The 25,154-nt window shown below is 35.7% G+C and overlaps 1 protein-coding gene and 1 non-coding gene across 3 annotated transcripts in view; one reads left to right on the top strand and one right to left on the bottom strand.

The window, feature by feature from the left end:
* The window catches only part of CAST (calpastatin), a 799,019-nt gene that overhangs the window by 542,141 nt on the left and 231,724 nt on the right, over positions 1–25,154 (bottom strand). The window lies entirely within an intron of this gene.
* On the top strand, positions 13,179–13,285 carry LOC112133688 (U6 spliceosomal RNA). The gene has a single exon (XR_002915304.3). It is a non-coding gene; the product is annotated as a U6 spliceosomal RNA (small nuclear RNA).

Raw genomic sequence — 25,154 nt, 5'->3', positions numbered from 1 at the left:
TTTACTGATACATAATGTTTTACATATTATGGGGTACATGTGATACCCCAAATACTCTGACTTGATCATTACACATTCTATGCATTTAAAGTACTATTTAATACATCACCTTGAGTATTTAATATTTATTTGTGTTGGTAACATTTCAAGTCCTCTCATCTCTCTACTTTGAAATATGTAATCTGTTTTTGCTAACTATGGTCACCCTAGTCTGCTATCAGACATTAGAATTTATGTCTTCTATGTAACTGTAAGTTTGTACCCATTCACCAACATCCCTTCATTTCCCCTTCCTACCCTCACACCCTTTCCCAGCCTCTGGTATCTCACCTAGTCCTATCTCCATGAGGTTAAGTTTTTTAGCTCCCACATATGAGTGATATGAGTGAGAACATGCAGAGTTTGTCTTTCCGTGCCTGGTTTATTTCACTTAACATAACGACTTCCAGTGCCATCCACGTTGCTGCAAATGATATGATTTCATTCTTTTTCATGGCTGAATAGTATTCAATTATGTATATATACCATGTTCTCTTTATTTGTCCACTGATGGACACTTAGGTTGATTCCATATCTATGCTATTGTGAATGGTGCTGCAATAAACATAGGGGTGCAGGTATCACTCTGATATACTGATTTCCTTTGGATAGATATATATTAGAGGGGAGGGATTGCTGGGTCATATGGTAGTTCTGTTTTTAGTTTGAGAAATCTCTGTATTTTTTTCATCTTGGTTGTACTAACTTACATTCCCGTCAATGGTGTATAATAATTTATTTTTCTCCACATCCTGACCAGCATCTATTATTTTTATCGTTTTAATAATAGTCATTCTGACTGGGGTAAGGTGATATCTCATTGTGGTTTTAATTTTCATTTCCTTGATGCTTAAGGATGTTGAGCATTTTTTCGTATACCTGTTGGCCATTTGTATGTCTTTTTTTGAGAACTGTTTATTCCTGTTCTTTGCCCAATTTTTAATGGGATTATTTGCTTTTTTAATTGTTGTGTTGTTTGAGGTCTTTGTATATTTTGGATATTAGTCCCTTGTTTGATGAATAGTTTGCAAATATTTTCTCCCATTCAACAGATTGTCTCTTCACTCTGTTGATGTTTCCTTTGCTCTGATGATACTTTTTAGTTTAATATAGTCCCATGTGTCTATTTTTGTTTTAGTTGGCTGTGCTTTTGAGGTCTTAGCCATAATATTTTTGCCTAGACCATATGTCCTGAAGTATTTTCTCTATGGTTTTTTCTAGTAGTTTTATAGTTTCATGTCCTACATTTAAATCTTTAATCCATCTTTGGTTGATTCTTGTATATGGGGAGAGATAGAGGTCCAGTTTTATTATTCTGCATATGGATATTTAATTTTCCCAACACTATTTATTGAAAAGCATGTCCTTTCCCCAGTGTATGTTCTTGGCACCTTTGTTGAAAATCATTTGGCTGTAAATATGTGGATTTATGTCTGGGTGCTCTATTCTGTTCCTCGTTGACTGTGTGTCTATTTTTATACCAATACAATGCTGCTTTGGTTACTATAGCCTTGTAATATACTTTGAAGTCAGGCGGTGTGTTACCTCCAGTTCTGTTCTTTTTGCTCGAGATTCCTTTGACTCTTCTGGCTCTTTTTTTGTTCTATACAAATTTTAGGATTTTTTTTCCTATTTCTGTGAAAGATGACATTGGTATTTTGATAGAGATTGCATTGAATATGTATATTGCTTTGAGCAGCACAGTCATTTTAATGATATTGACTCTTCTAGTCCATGAGTATGGACTGTTTTCCCATTTGTTTGTGTCCTCTTCAACTTCTTTCATCGGTGTTTTGTAGTTTTTCTTGTAGCAATCTTTGACTGCCTTGGTTACTTTTATTCCTAGATATTTTATTTTTTGCCAGCTGTTATAAATGGGGTTGCCTTGTTGATTTCTTTTTCAGCTATTTCATTATTGGTGTATATAAACACTACTGATTTTTGTATATTGATTCTGTATCCTGCAACTTTACTGAATTTGTTTACCAGCTCTAGGAGTGTTATGATGGAGCCTTTAGGTTTTCTTAACATAAGAACCTGCAAAGAGAGACAATTTTACTTCCTCTTTTCCAATTTGAATGCCCTTTATTTTTTTCTCTTGCCTGATTGCTCTGGCTAGGACTTCCAGTATTATGTTGAATAGGAGTGGTAAGAGTGGGGATCGTTGTCTTCAGTATGACAAGGATACTTAACTTGACTACATCTGTAAAGACCTTATTTCCAAATAAGGTAACATTTCTAGGTACCAGAGATTAGGACTTCAGAATATGTTCTTAGAGACTACAAATCAATCCACAACAGGCCAAGGGAGGGCAAAGTGACATTCGAGTAATCCATAATGACTTAAACTCCGTTAAATTTAACATTGAAAATATATGTTGTGAATAAAATTAATTGTAATCTCCTTTAATGAAGCACACAATTACAAATAATGGCACTAGGGAGTGATACAACTCTTCCTTCTCTGACTAATATCATACCGACAAAGGGCATCACAGAATGTTGGTTTCTCTGCTGCAGAACGACTGAAATCTTGGTACTTTTGTTTCAAACAACTTACTAAACTCAAGAAAGACTCTCAGAAAAAAAGGATGTCAGATAGTCTCACTAAATAGCCAACTAAGCTTAGAACTATTTAGAAACAAAATGAATCAAACAAGTTGAATCACTTCAGATGGTCACTTACTCGTCACCAATATTTTAAGTAGCACAGCTCCAACTGAGTGATGTCTTACTCATCAAGAAATGTCTTACAGAAATAATGTTTGAAACACAGTCAGAAGGCCTAGCTTCTATGCCAGACTCTGTCACTAACCAAGTATAATTTTAGGAAAGATGTTTAAATGCTTTGGGTATCAGTTTCTTTTTTCTGTGAAATGAAGAGTTGATAATCTAGATAATTTCAAAGGTTTATTCCTCCTCACAAACATTTGCATTAAAATATTCTGTTCTTTACCATGGTCATGTTAACATTTACATAACATGTTCTGAATAGCTCAATTAATTATAGGTAAGTCCTAGTGTACTTGGGGGTGTCTTTTACCATCTGAGATTAAAATGCATGAAGAAGGGGCACAAAACATTATAGACACCAGATGGCTGCCACAGCCGGAAGCATCATGTCTTCACAAAGCAATGTTCAAAACAGGAAGGGTAGGAAGAGAGTAGAGACTCCTCTTATATCTTTGTACTAAGGAGACAAACCTTTTTCAGATGCCTCTGAGCAAACTTCTCCTCATGTCCCATCAGCCAGGACTGAGTCACAGACCCACACCATAGCAACAAAGAGGCAGGGAAAACTAGTATTTAGCATTTTCAGCCTCTGTCGTGGGAGACAGGCTTTAACAACAAGGAAGAAAGGGGAAAGGAATGGCTGTTCATCGGGCAACATACAGCATCAGCTTCAGACATCTTGCTCCAAAAGAAAGTGACCTTAAAACCTTTGTACAGGCTCTGACAGACCTTTAGCAGGAGACAGAGTGGGGTCTTCTGTGGAGACAATGAGAAGGAATTTAAGAGATATTAAACATGCCAACCACCTACCTTTCTCTTTCTTTTCATTTTCTTTTTTCTTTTCTTTCTTTCTTTCCTTCCTTCCTGCCTGCCTGCCTTCCTTCCCTTTCTTGCTTTCTCCTTCCTCCCTCCCTCCTTTCCTTCCTTCCCTTCCTTCCTTCTATTTGAGACAAGGCCTCACTTTGTTGCCCAGGCCAGAGTGCAGTGGCACAAACATGGCTCACTGGAGCCTTGACCTCCTGGGCTCAAGCAATCCTTCTGCCTCAACCTCCCGAAGTGCTGGGATTACAGGGGTGGGCCACCATGCCTGGCCAGGCCGGCAACTTTGACATGGACTAGGCAATGCCACTTATTAGCTGTATAATCTTGGATAAGTTATTTAGTAGCTCTCTGAGGCTCACTTCCTTTATCTATAAAATGGGTATAATGCCTGTCTCATAGGTTTGTGACAGCCACTTTGGGGCTATGAGACAGGGGCAAAATGGATGAGAACCAAAAAATAGTTTTGAATGAAGCGTCTTAGGAAGGCCAGTCATGAATGCATAATAGAAGTAGATGGGGAAGAAAAACAAGAGATGTTCTTGAGGAGTGTGATTATGTCCTAAGCCTGAACCTCTATGAGTTCAAGAAATACAAATGAAAAATTTTAGTTAAATTGACATTATATATTTGTCATGACATAGCTCAAACAATTCACCACATGGGCCATGACATTATACACATAAAAAATAATAGTGATAATACCTCACATTCACTGAGCACTTATCCTGTGCCAGGCATATACTACGTAGCTGTTCTGCACACAGCTTCATTTATTCCTCACAATGCCCCTAAGATAGGAACACCTAATATCTCCACTTTTCACCTGAAGAAACTGAGATTTAGTGACCTTAAGTAACTTGCCAAACACCCCACAAAGTACATAACAAAGCTAAGGCTCAAGTTGAGGGCTGCCTGACTCTAAACTTCCCCTGATGTTGACCCACTTGGTGCCTCCCAGTGTGTTCTCCTGGCCTGCTGTGCCTCTCTCTAGTGTCACACTTGCCAGACCTTATTGAAGTGAGCTTTTCACTTGTCTTTCTATCCAGCTGGTCTGAAATATTTGTCTTTGGATCCTAAACCTAGCACATGTAGGAGTTAGATAAGTTTACCAACATAAATTAAATTAAAGAACAAATAAACTGGAGGGTCGGCAATATAAAAAAGAGTGCTGAGTTCAGAAGAGGGGAGGTAGCCACAGGCAGCAGAAGTTGGGAAAGGCTTTGTGGGTGAGGCAGGGCCTTAGCCAAGCTGGAAGAGGAAGAAAACTTAAATGTGTAGGGAAGGTGGAAGAGAAGACTGGGAGAGAAATATTATTTTAGCAAAGGCCAAATGCCTAAAATGTTTTTTGGTTCTAATTCTACCTCTCCAGCAGAATATTTTTAGTTCATTATGCCATAGCATGAATAAATGTAATACATTATTTCCATGTCAGCCAGCCCCTTCTGCTGGACCACAGGCATAATATAGGGCCTCTGCTTCATTATGATCTCCTTCCAGATATAACAATCAACTAAAAATGTAAAATTGCATTGAAGGTCAGAAACCCATAGACAGCTTACATCCAACCACATATACTGCATTTAAAAAAATTCCATAGGAAAACACGGTCAGTGTTCACCTAGTGTGAGTCACATAGCATCCTAAAAACGATAGACTGTAATTTGAACCCATGCAAAACCTTTTAAACAGCTAATATTGCTAGCGTCAAAAAAAGCAAAAAGTCACTTTTTCTTGATTATTACTACTCAGAGGCCACCCCCCAGAACTTTCAATTAACTGAGGTAGTAAACAAAACACAAGAACATAGTATTATTTTCTGAACTTTTTATTGAAATATAGCATACACACAGAAAGTGTACGTATAATAAGCATACAGCTAATGAATTTCACAGTTGAACAGACCCTCATAACCAATGTCTAGCTCAGGAAAGAACATTCACAGCAAAGCATGCCTCATGCCTCATTCCACTCAGCATCCCTAAGGATAACCCTTCTCCTAATTTCCAACACCAGAGTTAAGTTTTTCCTGTTTTTGTATTTTAGATATAAAAGATCCTGGAGCCTGTATTATTTTGGGTCTGGCTTCCATCATTCGGTATTATATTTCTGACACTCATCCATATTGTTGTGCATAGTAATAGATCATCCATTCACATTTTTGTCCAGTAGCTGTTCTCAAAGTGTGGTTCACAAGTGTGATCCAGAAGTAAACTATTTTCATAAGTACAGGAACACATAATTTACCTTTTTCATTGCACTGATAGCACAAAAGCAATAGTGGGAAAAATGGCTGGTACCTTACCACAAATCAAGGGAGCGGCACCAAATGGTTCTAGTCATCACTGTCTTATTGTTCAACACCATGCACTACCAGTCAACAGAAAGAAACAATTATTTTCCATAAAGCTAGTTTAACTTAATAATGCTCTTGGTAAAAAAAAAAATTTAATTTGGCCAGTCGCAGTGGCTCATGCCTATGATCCCACCACTTTGGGAGGCTGAGGCAGAAGGATCACTTGAAGCCAGGAGTATAGGACCAGCCTGGGCAACAAAGCAAGACCTCATCTCTACAAAAAAAAAAAAAAAAAAAAAAATTAGCTAGCGTGGTGGTGTATACCTGTAGTCCCAGCTATTTCAGAGGCTAAGGTAGGAAGATCACTTGAGTCCAGGAGTTTGAGACTACAAGGAGCTATGATTGCACCACTGCACTCCAGCTTGGGCAACTGAGTGAGACCTTGTCTCTAAAAAACTAAAAATAAAAAAAAATAATTTTATTACTTCTCAACTCTTGAGTACATATCTTTTTAATATTTTCTGTGTGATGTAAAGTGCTTATAAAATACTTCTGCAACAGAAAGCACAATGGATAAAAAGAGCTCATGAGGGGAATCAGTTGAGTTGTTAAGTTAAACTAGTCACTTTTGACATGAAAAGCAATTTTATTTAAAGGAATGATGGGAAAACTGTGGTTATTCAGACTTAGGTACTTAGCAAACATTTTCTCAAAAATAAATGAAGTGAGCCTGTAACTTCCAGAAAAGCAACTGTCAGCATTTGATGCTAATGATAAAACTTGAGCTTTCAAACAAAAATTAGAGTTCTGGAAAACATATCCACCACCATGATCTTGAAGACTTCCTGATTTTAAAAAGTATTATATAAAGAAATATTGAAACATTTGTAGGATCTGAATAATTCATTGAATGAATATTGCCCAAATCACCAATGTATAACACAAAATCATGTGTGGGTAAAAGATCCACTCAAAGTACAAGGTAGACCAGTGGATTTTAATTTCATAGAATATGGGAAGTTCATTGACATGGTTTCAGAATCCACACTGAAACCAATCTTTAAGACACTACCACTTTTCAACTCTTGGTGTATTATCAAAGAAGAATATCCACATTTTTAAAAAGCAATTTATTACTTACCTGTGTGAGGTTGGATTTTTTTTCATATATAATTAACCCTTGAACAATGTGGGGGTTAGGGGAGCTGGCCCCTTTGCAGCTGAAAATCCACATATAACTTTTTTGACTCCCCCAAAACTTAACTGCTAATAGCCTACTATTGACCAGAAGCTTTACTGATAACATAAACAGTCAAATCATATATTTTGTTTATGTCCTATATACTGTATTCTTACAATAAAGCAAGCTAGAGAAAATAAATCTTATTAAGAAAATCATGGCCAGGTACAGTGGCTCACACCTGTAATTCCAGCACTTTGGGAGGCTTAGGTGAGCAGATCACTTGAGGCCAGGAGTTCGAGACCAGCCTGGCCAACATGGAAAAAAACCCATCTCTACTAAAAATACAAAAATTAGCTGGGCGTGGTGGCGTGTGCCTGTAGTCCCAGCTACATAGGAGGCTGAGACATGAGAATCACTTGAACCCGAGAGGCGGAGGTTGCAGTGAGCCGAGATCGCACTACTGCACTCCAGACTCGGTGACAGAGCAAGACTCTGTCTCAACAAATAAATAAATAAACGAAAATTATAAGAGAAAAATATATTTACTATTTATTAGGTGAAAGTGGATCATCATAAATGTCTTCATCCTCATCATCTTCATGCTGAGCAGATTGAGAAGAAGGAGGAAGAGGAACGGTTGGTCTTGCTGACTCAGGAGTGGTTGAGGCAGAAGAAGTAGAGGCGGTGAATAAGGAGGTAGGAGAGACAGGCATATTTGCAACTTTTATTGGAAAAAAATCCATGTATAAGTGGACCTGCACAGTTCAGACCCACGTTCTTCAAGGGTTAACTGTACTTTAAATAAAACATACACCAACAGATTAAATGGAGAAGCAGAAATGAGAAACTCAGCTATTTTCTCATAAGCCAGATATTAAAATGTAAAAGAAGGCCTCTCTTCTCACTAAATTTTTTGCTTTGGAAAATAAAGTGATTTTTAATAAAAACATGCTATTTACATTAGCTTACAATGGGTTTATTATTTTTAAATGTTTATAAATATTTAAAAAATTTTTCAGTTTCAAGTTATAATACAGTAAGTATCAGTAGTTATGACTCACATAATTGAAAGTTCTTTGGAGTTCTCAATAATTTTTAAGGCTGTAAGGGTCCTAAGACCAAAAAGTTTGAGAACCCCTGCTGTACAGTATTTCATTGTGAGCAGGGATTTAAATTTAGCAGTCGCTTCTGGGAATATTCTTGAGATAGTTAATATTTAGCTGAATTCCCTCATCTGGTTTTTCTGCTTGTGGTTTCTTCTTCTCTCCAATCCTTCTTGCACTGGCCAATCAGATCATTCTCCAATACAGTTCTTACAGTGGCTACTACATCAGGTGCACTCTCTTCTTCCTGGCAGGAATATTTTAGAAGGCTTTACCAAGAATGTGGAATTACACTGTGGCTTTAAGAATTTGGCCAGGAAAGGGTCAGAGGAGGACAGAGCAAACTTGAGAAATGTAAGCAAAAGACTTTTTCTTGGATTATGGATATGGTTTCCTGGGCTTCTCAGTGTAACATCATCTTCTAACACCAAATACTATAAAACAATCTTCTTGTGTCTTGGTAAAACATAACCCTGCTTTGTTCTCATCACAGTGCATACCACTACCTGGCTTTTTTGTTTTGTGTTGTTTTTACGTTTTAATTTTCTCTCCTCTCACTGCCTTCCCCAGAATGTAAGCTCCAAGATTGCAGAGACCTTGTCTATCTTATTCATTGACTAGAACTGTGTCTCAAACACAGTAAGTAGCTAATATGTCTTTGTTTAAACAGATGAATCACCCAGTCTTTATTTTGCAATTCATTCAGAACTTAGAAAAGTTCTAAGATCTAGAATTTTGTTTTATTTCATGGAATATTAGGCTTTCCTCCATTTGGGTAATAACAATAATAAGGTAATACTGACATGAAGTATTTCACGAAGTTTCCAGAGCTAAATTTTGCCTTAAAATATTGCCTTTTCTTTTCTTGGTCTTACTCCATTATTGTTAGCCATATAGGCAGTTGCTGGTAAGTAACTTCACAACTCTCCGGAAATGTATGGCTTATAAATAGATTGCCATCATGTTTCTTCAAAATTATTTCTTATTCAAGCTCTAAATATTTACCAATTTACATATTTCATTATAAATTACAATCTCCATTCTGCTCCTTAAATGTTTCAACTCATGTAGATTTTTAGATTTAATCTTCTGTAAGAGAACATACTTCCTGAGATTGACTTCTAAGACTTTTGAAGCTGGAAGAAAATATTTTTATTGAAATGTTGCCAGTATTCTATATGTACCAATATAAAAAGATCTTCAAGATGTGCTATTAATTACATATAAGGCAACAAGTAGAACAGTATATATACTTTGTTCTCATTTATATTTTGTATAGTCTTGTATATGTTTTCATTATGTAGACTAACTCTGATAGAAGACAACATAAAACTGGAAAACATGGTTACCTCTTGGGAAGTGGATGGGAGGACTGGGGAAAGAGGTGGAATGGAAGGGGATTGACCTTTTAATATATTTTTTTTCTTTTTTAGAGACAAGGTCTTGCTCTGCTACCCAAGCTGGAGTGCAATGGTATGATCATAGCTTACTACAGCATTGAACTTCTGGATTCAAGAGATCCCCCCACGTTGGCCACCCAAGTAGCTGGAACTACAGGCATGTACCATCAGAGCCAGCTTATATATGTATATAATTATTTTTGGAGATACAGGATCTCACTACATTGCCCAAGCTGGTCTCAAACTCCTGGCCTCAAGATGATCCTTCTGCTTCTGCCTCTCAAAGTGCTGGGATTATAGGCATAAACCACCATGCTCAGTCCAATATTTTTAATATCAGATACTCTTTAGTATCTTTAAGATCTTATACATTGTGTATGCATTAGTTAATTATTGAATTTTAAAGAAGTAAATTATATGGATAAAAGTGTGTCCACATACACCAATTAAGAGACAAAGATTAGCAGAACATATTAAAAACATGACTCAATTACCTGCTGTCTATAAGGAACTTACTTCAAATATTTGAAATAAATATAACAAGTAAATGGATAGAAAAAGACATATTATGTAAAAATTAATCAAAAGAAAGTGGGAATAGTTCTACTAATATCAGATAAAATAGACTTATGAGCAGAGAAATTTACCAGATACAGAGTGACATTACACAATATTTTTAAAAAATTTATTATTATTATTATTTTAGAGATAGCATATCACTCTGTTACTCAGGCTGGAGTGCAGTGGCATGATCATAGCTCACTATAGCCTTCAACTCCTGCGCTGAAGCAATCCTCCTGCCTCAGCCGCTGGAGTAGCTAGGATTACAGGTGTGCACCACCATGCCCGGCTAATTTATTTTATTTTATTTTTTGTAGAGATGGGATATTACTTTGTTGCCCAGGCTGGTCTCAAACGCCTGGCCTCAAGCAGTCCTCCCACCTTGGCCTCCAAAAGCACTGGGATTACAGGCATGGATCATTGCCTGAGCCTGGCCCTACATAATGTTAGAAGGGTGACTCTACCAAGAGAACATAGAAGTCCTAGATGTGTGTACAAAAAGCAACAGAATTATGAAATATCTGAAACAAAAACTGGTGAAACTGAAAAGAGAAATAGACAAATCTACAATTACAGTTGTAAACTTCAGTAGCCCTCTTTCAACAATTGATATAATAACTAGGCAGAAAATCAGCAAGAATATAGAAAACTCAACAATACTATCAACCAATAGGATCTAATTGACATTTATGGAACACTCCACCAGACAAACAGCAGAATACACATTCTTCTCAAGAGCCCATGGAACCTATACTGAGATAGATCATATCCTAGACCATAAAACAAACCTCAACAAATTTAAAGGATTGAAACCATACAAAGTGTGTTCTCTGACTACAATGGAAGAAAACTAGAAATCAACAACAGAATGATAAACAATGAATTTCTAAATAATCCATGGATCAAAGAGGAAGTTCCAAAAGAACTGAATAAAAATGAAAGTACAGCATATAAAAATTTGTGGGACACAGCTAAAGCAGTGCTTAGAGGGCAATTTACAGCATTAAATGCTTGCATTAGAACAGAGAAACAGTCTGAAATCAGTAACCTAAACTCCTACCTCAAGAACCTAGACAAAGAAAAGAAAAATGAACACAAAATAAATAGAAGAAAATAAAATTCAGAAATCATTAATCACAAATTAATGTGAAACCAGAAAAATAATACAAAAAATCAATAAAACTAAAACCTCACCCTTTGAGAAGATCAATTACATTGACAAAACTCTAGCAAGACTGACAAAGGGAAAAAAAAGAAAATCCACAAATTACCAATACTAATAAAACAGGGAACATCATGACAGATCCTGCAGATATTAAAAAGATAATATGGGAATACTGTGGCAATTCTACATGCAAAACTCTGGCAATTTTGATGAAATAGGCCAATTCCTTGAAAATCACAAAGTACAACAACGAATTCAGAATGAAATAATTTGTGTAGTCCAATAACTATTAAGAAAATTGAATTCATAATTTTAAAGTTCTCCCAAAATAAATTATCAGGCCCAGATGGTTTCACTGGAGAATTATTCCCAATGTTTACAGAAGAATTAACACCAACTTTACACACTTTCCTCCAGAAAATATAAGATAACATGCCTAATTCATTTTATGAAGCTATTATTACCCTGGTATCAAAATCATAGGGAAATAGTACAAAAAAAGAAAATCATAAGCCAATCTCACTCATGAAAATACATGTAAAAGTTCTTAAGAATATATAAGCAAATAGAATTCAGTAATATTTAAGAGAACTTAAGTATATTCCATGACAAAGTGGGCTAATTTCAGGGATGTAAGGTTAGTTCAATATTTGAAAATCAATCAGTGTAATCCACCATTTAACAGACTAAAGAAAAATATCACATGATCATTCCACTTGAGAATGAGCACTTGAAAAAATTCAACACCAATTCATACCAAAAGCTCTCAGAAAACTAGCAACAGAAGTGAATTTCCTCAACTGGATAAAGCCACTATTATACTTAATGATGAAAAATTTAATGCTTTCCCTCAAAGATCAGAAACAAAACAAAGACATCTGCTTTTATCACTCTTACTCACCCATATTACTGGAAGTTCTATTCAGTACAACATATCAAGAAAAGGAAATAAAAATTACATTGATTAGGAAGAAAGAAACAAGACTAATTCTATTTGTAGGTATAATTGTCTACACAGAAGTTCCTAAGGAATCTACAAGAAATCTCCTAAAAATACTAAGTGAGTTCAACAAGATCATAGGATAGAAAATGAACATATAAAAATTGATTCTATTTCATTATACTAGCAATGAACACATAAACACCAAAATTAAAAATACAACTTACAATCACTCAAAAAATGAAGTACTTGAATGTAAATTCAACAAAACTTAAACAGTATTTATATACTGAAAGTTACAAAATGCCAATGAAGGAAATTTAAAAAATCTAAATAAATAGAGAGACAGGCTGTATTTAATCACTGGTAGACTCAACATATTAAAGATATTAATTTTCCCTAAATAGATATATAGGTTTAATCGAATTCCTTTCAAAATCCCAGGCAGAATTTTTGTAGATATAGGCAACATCTTTCTAATATTTATGTAAAAAAGTAAAGGAAGAAAAATAGCTTTAAATTTTTTAATAAAGTGAAAGAAATCAGTCTTTTTAATTTCAAGACTTATTATGTAGCTATAGTAATCAAAATTGTATAATATTGGTAGAAGGACAGACACATATATCAGTGGAACTGAACAGAAAACCCAGAAATAGGGCCAAACAAATATGCCTAACTGACTTTTGATGAAGGTGCAAAAGCAATCCAATGGAGGAAGAACAGCCTTTTCAATATATGGCGCTGGAGCAATTGCACATCTATAGGAAAATAAATAAATATGAACCTAAACATACACCTCACATTTTATTATATATAAAAATTAACCCAAAATGTATTGCAGACTAAAGTGTAATTTGCAAAACTGTTTTGCATTCTATGTTAGAAAAACATTGGATAAAAATTTTGGGATTGAGGTGTAGGCAAAGAATTCTTAGATTCGTGCTCTCTTTGGCAGCACATATACTAAAACTGGAATGATACAGAGAAGATTAGCATGGCCCCTGAACAAGGATGACACACATATTCATGAGGCGTTCCATAATTTTCAAAATAGACCCAGCTGAGGAATGACTCTCAGAGTTCAAAGACTGGTTCTCTGAACTGACTCAGTCAGACAAACATAAAGACAAGACAGTATCTTAATGAAAAAAAAACACCTCTGAGAATTATGGGATTACATAAATAGACCAAATCCATGACTCACTGGCATCCCTGAAAGAGAGAGAGAAAACAAGCAACTTGGAAACATATTTGAGTATATCATCCATGAAAATTTCCCCAACCTCACTACAGAGGCCAACATTTAAATTCAGAAAATGTAGAAAATGCCTGTGAGATACTGTACAAGACAACTACCCCCAAGACACATAGTCTTCAGATTTTCAAGATTGACGTAAAAGGAAAAATATAAAGGAAGATAGAAGGGGAAGGTCACCTACAAAGGGAAATTTGACAGGCTAATAGTGGACTTTTCAGCAGAAATCCTACATGCCAGAAGAGATTGGGTGGGGTTGGGGGGGGTGCAGTTATATTCAATATTCTTAAAGAAAAGAAACTCCAATAAAAAATTTCATATCCAGCCAAACTAAACTTCATATGTAAAGGAGAAATAAGATTCTTTTCAGACAAGCAAATGCTAAGGGAATTATCACCAGACCTGCCTTACAAGAGGTCCTTAAGGGAGTGCTAAATATGGAAATGAAAGACTTACTGGCCACCACAAAAACACACTTAATTACATAGACCATTGATACTATAAAGCAACTATACAATCAAGTCTACATAATAACCAGCTAACAACATGATGACAGGATCAAATATGCACATATCAATATTAATCTTGAAGGTAAATGTACTAAATGCTCAATTAAAAAGCACAGAGTGGCAAGTTGGATACAGAAGTAAGATCTAACTATATCCTGTCTTCAAGAGACCCATCTCACATACAATGACACAATAAGCTCAAAGTAAATGGATGGAAAAAAATCTACCAAGCAAATGGAAAACAGAAAAAAAAGGGAGGGGCTCCTATTCTAATTTCAGACAAAACAGACTTCAAACCAACAAAAATCAGAAGAGACAAAGGCATTACATAATGGTAAGAGGTTCAATTCAACAGGAAGACCTAACTACCCTAAATATATATGCACCCAACACAGGAGCACCCAGATTCATAAAACAAGTTGTTAGAGACCTGTGAAGAGACATAGATAACAATACAATAATAATAGGAAATGTCAACATACCACCAACAGTAATAAACAAATCATTAAGGCAGAAAACTAACAAAGATATTCAGGACCTGAACTCAACATGTAACCAAATAGACCTAATAGATATCTACAGAACTCTGTACCCCAAAAGAGCAGAACACATTCTTCTCATCTGCACATGTCACATACTCTAAAATTGACCATATAATCAGCCATAAAACAATTTTCAGCAAATTAAAAAAAAAATACCAAACACACTCTCAGACTATAGTGCAATAAAAATGGAAAACAGTACCAAGAAGATTACTCAAAGCCATACAATTACATAGAAATTAAACAGTCTTCTCTGGAATGATTTCTGGGTAAACAATGAAATTAAAGCAAAAATCAGGAAATTCTCTGAAATTAATGAGAACAAAAACATAGCATACCAGAATCTCTGGGACACAGTTAAAGCAGTATTAAGAGGAAAGTTTATAGCATCAAACACCCACACTGAAAAGTTAAAAAGATCTCATTCATATTAACAACCTAACATCACACCTTGAGGAACTAGAAAAACAAGAGCAAACCAATCCTAAAGCTAACAGAACAAGAAATAACCCAAATCAGAACTGAACTAAAAGAAATTAAGATGCAGAAAAGCATACAAAAGATCAATAAAACCATAAGTTGGCTATTTGAAACGATAAATAGGATAGATTGACTGCTAGCTGGACTAATAAAGAAAAAAAAAGAGAGAAGATCCAAATAAACACAATCAGAAATGACAAAGGGGGCATTACCACTGACCCCACAGAAATACAAAAAAAAAAAAAATCAGAGGCTATTATGAACACGTGTATGCACACAAACTAGAAAACCTGCACACCAACTAGAAAACCTGCAAGAAATAGATAAATTCATGAAAACATACAACTTCCCAAACTGAACCAGGAAGCAATTCAAACCTGGAACAGACCAATAATGAGTTCCAAAATTGAATCCCTAATAAAAAGCCTAAAAACCAGAAAAAGCCCAGAACCAGATGGATTCACACTGAATTCTACTAGACACATAAAGAAGAGCTGGTACCATTTCTACTTAAACTCTTCCAAAAAGTTGAAAAGGAGGGACTCCTCCCCAACTCATTCTATAAAGCCAGCATTATCTTGACACCAAAACCCAGCAGAGACACAACAACAACAAAAACTTCAGGTCAATATCCATGATGAACATAGATGCAAAAATCCTCAACAAAATAATAGCAAACCAAATCCAGCAGTACATCAAAAAGCTGACCCACTGCCATCAAGTAGGCTTTATCCCTGGAATGCAAGGTTGGTGCAACATAGAAAAACTAATGTGATTCATCACATAAACAGAATGAAAAACAAAAACCACATGATCATCTCAATAGATGCAGAAAAGGCAGTCAATAAAATTCAGCATCCCTTCATGTTAAAAACTTGCAACAAACCAGGCATTGAAGAAACATATTTCAAAATAATAAGGGCTATCTATGACAAACTCACAGCCAACATCCTACTGAATGGGCAAAAGCTGGAAGTATTCCCCTTGAGAACTAGAACAAGACAAAGATGCCCCCTTTTACCACTTTTATTCAACACAGTACAGGAAATCCTAGCCAGAGTTACCAGGCAAGAGAAAGAAATAAAAAGGTATCCAAATAGGAAGAGAGGAAGTCAAACTAGCTCTGTTTGCAAATGATATGATTCTATACTGAGAAAACCCTCTAGTCTCTGCCCAAAAGCTCCTAAATCTGATAAACAACTTCAGCAAAGTTTCAGAATACAAAATCAATGTGCAAAAATCAGTAGCATTTCTATTCAGTAATAATGTCCAAGCTGAGGGCCAAATCAAGAATGTGATCCGATTCACAATAGCCACAAAAAAATACAATACCTAGGAATGAAGCTCACCAGGGAGATGAAAGATCTCTACAAGAAGAACTACAAAACACTGCTCAAAGAAGTCAGAGATTACACAAATAAATAGAAAAATATTCCATGCTCATGGATAGGAAGAATCAATATTGTTAAAATGGCCATACTGCCCACAGCAATTTATAGATTCAATGCTATTCCTATCAAACTACCAATGACATTTTTCACAGAATTAGAAAAAACTATTTTAAACTTCATATAGAACCAATATGAAGAGCCCAAATAGCCACGACAATCCTAAGCAAAAAGAACAAGCTGGAGGCATCACATTATCTGTCTTCAAACTATACCACAAAACTACAGTAATTAAAGCAGCATGATATTGGTACAAAAGTAGACACATAGACCAAAGGACCAAAATAGAGAGCCCAGGAATAAAGCCGCACACCTACAACCATCTGATCTTTGACACAACTGACAGAAATTAACAATGGGGAAAGAATTGCCTATTAAATAAACTGTTCTGGGAGAACTGGCTAGCCATATGAAGAAGACTGAAGCTGGACCCCTTTCTTATACCATATACGAAAATCAACTCGAGAAGGATTAAAGACTTAAATACAAAACCAAAAATTATAAATATCCCAGAAGAAAACCTAGGAAATACCATTCTAGACATAGGCCTTGGCAGAGATTTTATGATGAAGATGCCAGAAGCAACTGTAAGAAAAACAAAAATTGACAAGGAGGACCTAATTAAACTAAAGAGCTTCTAAACAGCAAAAGACACTATCAACAGAGTAAATAGACAACTCACACAACAGGAGAAAATATTTGCACACTATGCATCTGACAAAGTCTACTATCTATAATCTGTAAGGTACTTAACAATCTAAAAACAAATAACACCATTAAAAAGGGGGCAAAAGACATAAACACGTTTCAAAAGAAGATATATACACAGCCACAAAGCATTCAAAAAATTCTCAACATCCCTAATCATTAGAAAAATGCAAATTAAAACCACAGTGATCTGACATCATTCAGAATGGCTATTAAAATGTAAAAAAAAAAAAAAAATAGCAGATGATGGCAAGGCTGCAGAGAAAAGGGAGCACTTATACACTGTTGTAAATTAGTTCAGCCACGAATTTCAAGCAGTTTGGTGATTTCTCAAAGTACTTAAAAATAGAGCTACCATTTGACCCAGCAATCTCATTATTGGGTACATACCCAAAGGAATATAAATCATTCTACTATGAAGACATATGCACATGTATGTTTGTCAAAGTACTATTCACAATAGCAAAGACATGTAATCAACCTAAATGCCTATCAGTCATAGGCTGGATAAAGAAAATGTGGTACATATATACCATAGAATACTACACAGCCATAAAAACAGAATGAGATCATGTCCTTTGCAGCAACATGTGTGGAGCAGGAGATCATTTTCCTAAATGAACTAACACAGTAACAGAAAACCAAACACTAAATGTTCTCACTTATAAGTGGGAGCTAAACATTGAGTAAACACAGACACAAAGAAGGGAACAAGAGACACAGAGGCCTACTTGTGCAGGGTGGGAGAGGGGTGAGGATCGAAAAACTGCCTATCAGGTACTATGCTTATTACCTAAGTGATGAAATCATATGTACACTACCCCCCCCATAACACACAATTTATCTATAGAACAAACCTGCCAATGTACCCTGAACCTGAAATAAAAGTTTAAAAAAAGTGTTCTTAGACTTGACACCAGAGGCACAATTCATAAAGGGAAAAATTGATAAAGTGGGCTTCATCAAAATGAAAATGTTTACTCTGCAAAAGACCATAAAGAGGCTGAAAAGACAAGCTACAGACTGGGAGAAAATACTTGCAAACCACATATCTAACAAAGGGCTAGTATCTAGAATGTATAAAGAACTCTTAAAACTCAAGAGTGAAAAAACAAACCATTGAATTAGAAAATGAACAAAAGAGATGACGTATTTGTCCTTGTCACATCAGTTGTTTGAGAAGACTTGAATTTAAAGACTATAAAAAGGATATGCAGATATAAGCTTTACCACATACTGGAAAGGAAATGGAAAAAAGAAACAGGCTGAACTTTGGAATTCATACTCATGATACTATTTAGGACTAAATAATCCAGAATACATAGATGCTGGACTAATACATTCTGATGCAAATTATGTGTAGCCCTGAAGATCATAGGCCAACCTCTATAGGTACAGTTGGAGTCTTCCTGATATGGTATTCCCACTGTCAATCCTAGGAGAAGCCTGAACTGAAAATATACAGATTCTGGGGGCAGGGGCAGGGGGACTTTCACTGGAGAAGGAAAACTCACTTCTTTCTGTGAGCCTCCTGGGAGGATTTAAACACTCCCAGACTGAGCTAGAGGGTGAGCAGTCCCTTTAGCAATCCTGGGACAGGGCTAGACGATGTCCTGGATGTCATCTATTCTGTGTGGTACTTCCCAACATTACCCCTGCCCACACCCCATGCTCCACAAAGTTCTGTGGGAACTTGTAGCCTGGTTTCTACTGTGCGGAATTAGGAGAGGATCTAGTTTTCACTTTGGACAAAGTAGCTAAGTTTACGAAGAGAACCCCTGTCCTCCTTATCCAAGAGTCATAGAGATGGTAAAATCATCTTTGTGCATCAGTGTAGAGACCTCACAAAGGTCATTACAACAGAGATAGCTGTGTGGTAGCTTCGTAGAAAGCCTAAATAAAACATCAGGAAACAGCTGCTCTATCCTGGACACATTCAAACCAGCACCCGCTTGGTGCTGGAAAGCGGATGGAACCTATGAGGGGAGGGGCCAGTTTCCTGCAATCAGGCTGGTCTGTGAGACTGGGGTTCATATCACTTGGGTATTAAGAGGAAATAAGAAAATATATGGCAGTCATTGGTTGTTGAGACTGGGACATTTGGGTTTTACTAAGTTAAGAGAAAAGATCACTCTCCCCTTTTCAATAACACAATGTCTTTTCATTAGAAGCCTGAAATAGCAGGGTTTTTCTCTGCTGTTCCATTCCTTCGAAACCCTACTCATAATTAGCTTCCCACAACTCCTCCTAGGTTTCTTCCACCATTACTCATCAGCCCGGTCTATTTGTGTTACAGATTATGTTTTCTCAACCTCCATCAGTTTCACCAAGTTTAGTACCAACTTTTTAAAGTCCATATTGCACATCTTTGGGGAACATAGGTACTTCTCCCTTATTATTATTAAATGCTTCCAAGTTCATCTGATATAGTCACAGAGTTCTTAATCTGAGGTATGTGGCTATGAGGGTTTGTGGATAAAATCAAGTGATCCATGAGTTTAGACAGGAAAAATATTGCATATATTTATTTTAATTAACCTCTAACTGAAATTTAGCATCTTCTTCTATTATTAATGTAAGCAGTAAATCACAATGAAATAAACAGAACAGCAGCTACTTTTATATTGCATTTTAATTGTTTCAGGTATATCAAAATTCATTTATGCTCATCACTAGTTAAAATTAGATGTGCCACTAGATCAAATGTTTACAAATAAACACATATGTCACAAATTTAAAAAATATTTTGGTAAACCTTTCAATATAATTTGTGTCCTTTGGAACCCTGTATTTTTTATGAAAAAGAACACATTATTCTGAGAAGGGATCCACAGACTTAACTAAGCTGTCCAAGGAAATAATTCTACAAAAAAGCAAAAAAAAAAAAAAAAAATTCTTGGAATAGCTAAAAGTCTCTACACCATAATAATAAAAAGATTAAAAGCAACCTAAATGCCCAATAACAGAAGACTGGTGAAACAATGCAGTCGCTAAACATAATGCTGTAGAAGACTATTTAAGGGCATATGTGGAAAGATGATCACGATATATTATGTAAAAAAAAAGGTTGTGCATAATGTGATCTTTTTTTGTAAATCAAACACAGTCACATATACACCTACACCTAAAAAAACAGAAAATAGATGTCAAGACACACACAAAGATGCTAAGGTGGTTATTTACAGATGGTGGGAACTGTGAGTGATCTTTTTGCTTATCTCAGTTGTAGATATCTTATATGAACTTGTAATTATTTTTGCAAGAAAAATCAATAAAAATTATTATCTTTAAAGTAAATGAAGTCCTAAGAAAGGATTCAAAAAGATATATAATTCTTAATAATGATCAACTATGCACTCATTCATTCAACAAATACATCTCAGTTCAATAGTCAACATTATAGGAGGAATTAATGCTATCTACTGGATTCACTATCATTAGGGGAAAAGATCTAATTTTCATACCACTGATTTAGCAGCTGAATGAGTAAAACTTTCGGTTAAGCACCATTTATCAACTTTCCAGCCAATGCAACCTAAAGTCAATGCTATCTTTTGCACAAATACCAGATATTCATGCCTTTCAAAAACTGTCCCACCAATCAATAATAATTTTGTCTTCAGAAAGTTTTGTTTTGTTTTGCTAATTTGTATTTTTGTTTTTTTGTCTTATAACAAAGCAAAATTAAATAAATCCTCTCATACAAGTCGTCCTATTAAAAATAAGCATAATCTATTACAACTCTCTTCTGAATTTACATTTCCCATGAGAAAAACTCTTTCCTCCACAATTATGTCATATTTTATATAATGTTGAATAATTCTGAATCATAATGTCACTGGAAAAAATATTCATTGTTATTTTATTTTTATATGTAAGTATTAGGAATTCCAAAATGCTACTGGGATAAATATGCCTATCATACCCTTTATATGTTAATAATATCATATTAACTGGAAAAAACGTATTAGGTTTTAAGAATGCTCCTAAGTGAAGATTTTGTGACTTTAAAATACAACTTTTCTAAAATTAGAGATTCATCTAATATGCAAGATAAAGTAATTGGCCTGATAGCGTTGGTTGTATTCATAAAAGCACCAGCATTTACATACGAAATGAATGTCATCTCCTCTATGTAGTCACCTTGGGAGACCTCAGACTGGTTTCAATGACATTTCCCTTTGCTCAGAACAATTTGAGGACCTCTCTTTTGGAACTGTCTTTAGGCTATTTCATCTTATTTTAAACAATTATCTCAAAAGATAGCCAAACTTTGCCCCTTAAAGTTGGATTTGTCTCATCAATAATTAAAAACAACCTACCATAGGAGATGGAGCCCTGGGGGCATCAAGGAGAAAGAAGTAGACAGGACAGTAGATTGGGAGATGCACTGTGACACTTTATATTAGGGGTAATATTCAACATATTCAACAATAGCTAAGGCTGAACACAGAGCAGTCAGAACTGGTGGTATTGGAGCAGGGACCTGGAGGACCTTAACCCAGATCCATGTATTAACTCTACAGTAGCTGGATTACGAGGTGATTGAAATGTTCTAGATGGTCCCAAAGGGAAAAATGTAGGAGTGGGGATGAGTGGACACTTTGGAGTTTCTGAGCTGTGGCATTTACCAACCAATAAAGGAGAATATGGGTTTTTAATATCCACTGAATATTGGTCCTTTCAAAAAGTAAAGTGTCCATTGCTGTTTCTGTGTGGCTTGTGCGTTGATTCTGAAGGCATTGCCCAAGAGTTGTTTGAAAGTGTCAAGCAACAGCAGCAATATTGGAATTAATGTGCAGGATCTCAGGATAACTATTTTGGAGAGTACTATTTAGCTAAATATTTATTCTCTAAACTCATTAGAAACAGGCTCTATTCCTTTTTCGTTTTCCTGTACTAGAACCAAACACAACACTTAGCACATAGTTGCTAAATAAATAGTTGTTGAGTGAATGGCATATTTGTTAAAGAAAAATAACTTCAAAGTGAAATCTCATAAAGCTTTTAAAATTATTTTTATTTTTTATTATAGTAGGAAAATAATTCATTTTATTGCAGATAATTCTAAACATCTCCTTGAAGAGACTAATTCACCAACATTTATTCCTGACTCAAAAATACTTTGGATATCTGCCTACTTTTCTCTGGAAAGCAGTCCTTTTCAATGCTCTTTTATTACATGACTTGAAAAGCCACACGTAGATGTGAATCTGTGTTTAACTCCTTTAACTTCCTATTATTTCTAGCCAAAAAGAACCTTCCTTTATAGTTTTATAGTAGATCAGACTTAAGCTGGGGCTAACATACTGTGGCTGCTGGCCAACATTTATTAGGCTAAGGGTGTCTAGTGCTGTGCTAAGCATTTAATGTCATTTACTTCTCCTAACAACCCCTTTACAGCGAGGAAACTAAGCCACAGAGGAACTAAGCAATTTCCCCATATTATACAGCTAGTACGTGAGGAAGACATGTTTTGAATGCAGGCAATTAGATTCCAGAGTTGAGTATCCTTGATCAACACAGTATAATAAGAAGCAGGAGCTTATTTGTGTTCAATTAACAGGTAGGAATTAAAGGATATCCTGTATCTAAAAAGTACCTTAGAGCTCCCATTACACTCATTATCTGTTTATTGAACACATATGATGTTCCAGGTACTGTTTAGGTTCTGGGAAGGCAAGTAAGGGACACAGTCTCTTTCTGATTGGCAGATATAGCATCTAGAAACTTACTCTAGTGTTCTAGGGTAACTTTTTCCACTACTCCAAATGGGGGAAAACTGACTTCCCCCTTTTTCGGTTTGAATTCTGGATTCTGAGCAATCATCATCTTCAATGAATTTCAAAATAGACATATCTATAGAGAGGAGGACATCTACTGCTTTCTTCCTTCTGGATTCTCCTGGGGCAATATTTGATCTCCTTTGACATCCTATCCTTATAAGGATAATAATAGAGAAAGAAGAAGGTGGAAGATGGGAGTGAAGCACATGGGCGATTTGGGGTACAGGTATCATGCAAACTTCCCATTCACATGGGCAGCTTTGTCCTGTTACTGCAGGGTTACCTCTGAGAAAGCTGGTGTTCAGAGCTGGTGCCCCCCAGGCTAGCTGTTTTATCTACAAATATTATGTTTTAGAAGGCATTTCCAGTTATACAGTGGCCTTATTTATTATCATAATCAAGAACAACAGTAACAGTAACTGAACTTTGTACCTTTCTAGACTAAGTTGCACTTTAAAGGGAGGTTAATAAGTAACCAAAGAGAAGGCTACCAGAGAACTAAAGCTGGAATAGTAAACTGTACTAAATGCTCAAACAAGCTGAGAGAGAAAAATATTTTCACCATAAAATTGTTAACGTGTGTTGAAAGGTTGGTCTGCTGTAGGTGGAGTTAGTGACCCCATCCCATCTCTGCTCTGCTAAGATTTCAAGGTAAAATAAGAGTTTTCTAACAACAACAAAATACAGTTATTTCCCCTTTTCTCTGAAAACCAAAACTCTGAATATTTAAAGTCATCCTAATGTTCTCAATTACTTATTTTTAAATTTATTTTCTTATTGTATAATATGTGGCCTTAAATTTTTTTTCTGGAACAAAATTCATTATGTATTTTAAATAGAAGCAAACAGACCAAAAAAATAGATACATCAAGAATTGGGAGATTCCTCTGTAAAGATTTGGTCTATGTAAACCTACAACTTCCTTTGGGAGAAATCATGTTTTAAGCTGTGTTCAGTCACTTTTACTTTAGTGTGAAGGAATACTTGAATCTTTCTGAAGAACAGATTTTTACTAGAAGACAGAAAGTAAGATTTCTCATCCTTTTTTGAGAAGTAAATGTTTCCAGTCCTTTCCTTTGTTCTTTATTATTGTTCTTGGCCCAAGAACAGGACTGCTTTAACTTAAACAATGAACACCAAAGCCTTTCTTTCTCAAAAATAAAATGATGAGATATATCCATCTTCTATCTTGTGAGAGAGAAATCATACTTAAATGTCAAATTTAAAGAGAATCTCTCCTACACACTCTTTTATTATACTCAAGGGAAAATAATCAAGTCGACCACCCTATAGTCACACAACCCATGAGAATAATGTCAAAGGGTTTTTTATCAAAGAGATTATAGAAAACCAGTCCCTTTGGCTCATGGAGTATGTCTGGTTTTTCTTTAAACCTTCACCTCTTCTGTGTTTAAGTCATGAGACCAGTAAGACATGATGCTCAAAGCTTACAATTTTAAGTCTAGGAATGATATGGAACATGAAAAATGGACATGACAGCACACAATTGTGCTTTGGGGAAACTATGATGTAATATCCTGAAAAACAAATTCAAGTCATAAAAATGTAGTTTACTGACCCCTGGAGAGAATTCTATCCACAGGTCCGGGAACGATGTCTTGTCAAACACCCTCACTCCACGTCTGAGCCCTTTTGCTCCATGTGGTTTTTCCCTCAGGGATCATTATTGGGCTTCATAATGATTAGTTTGTGTATGAAAAAGGAAAGTTCAAGACTATAATTTCATACATACTTAGAAAAAAATCATATAAAGAAAATTCAGTAGTGAGACAACTAATCTCCTGGAGCCTGCTGTGACCAAGAGGATACCTGTGAGAAGGACAGGCTGATAAATGAATGTGCCCAGCACACAAGGAGGAGGAGAGCCACGTGGAGGAAAGACTTGTCTCCCCACAGCTTGGGGAGCGCTGCTTTCCTGGTCCCCACTTCAGAAACAATGTAAGTATCCACAGAGAAGCAGACAGCAGCTATTAAAGTAAATAAGTATGAGACAGCCTAAGTCAGAAATTCACTGACAAAGGGAGGGGCCAAGGGAAAGGGCATATTTCTTTTAGTTTTTGCAACTATTCACTTATAGAGATACTTATCAAAAACGGCCTAAGTGAGAGGTACACTCAATGAAGTCCAGAGGTAAAACCAGATTGAGCATGGAGGGGATAGAGACAG

Source organism: Pongo abelii, chromosome 4 (assembly GCF_028885655.2).
Source record: "Pongo abelii isolate AG06213 chromosome 4, NHGRI_mPonAbe1-v2.0_pri, whole genome shotgun sequence".
Taxonomy (NCBI): Eukaryota; Metazoa; Chordata; class Mammalia; order Primates; family Hominidae; genus Pongo; species Pongo abelii.
This window is presented reverse-complemented; position numbering and strand designations above follow the sequence as displayed.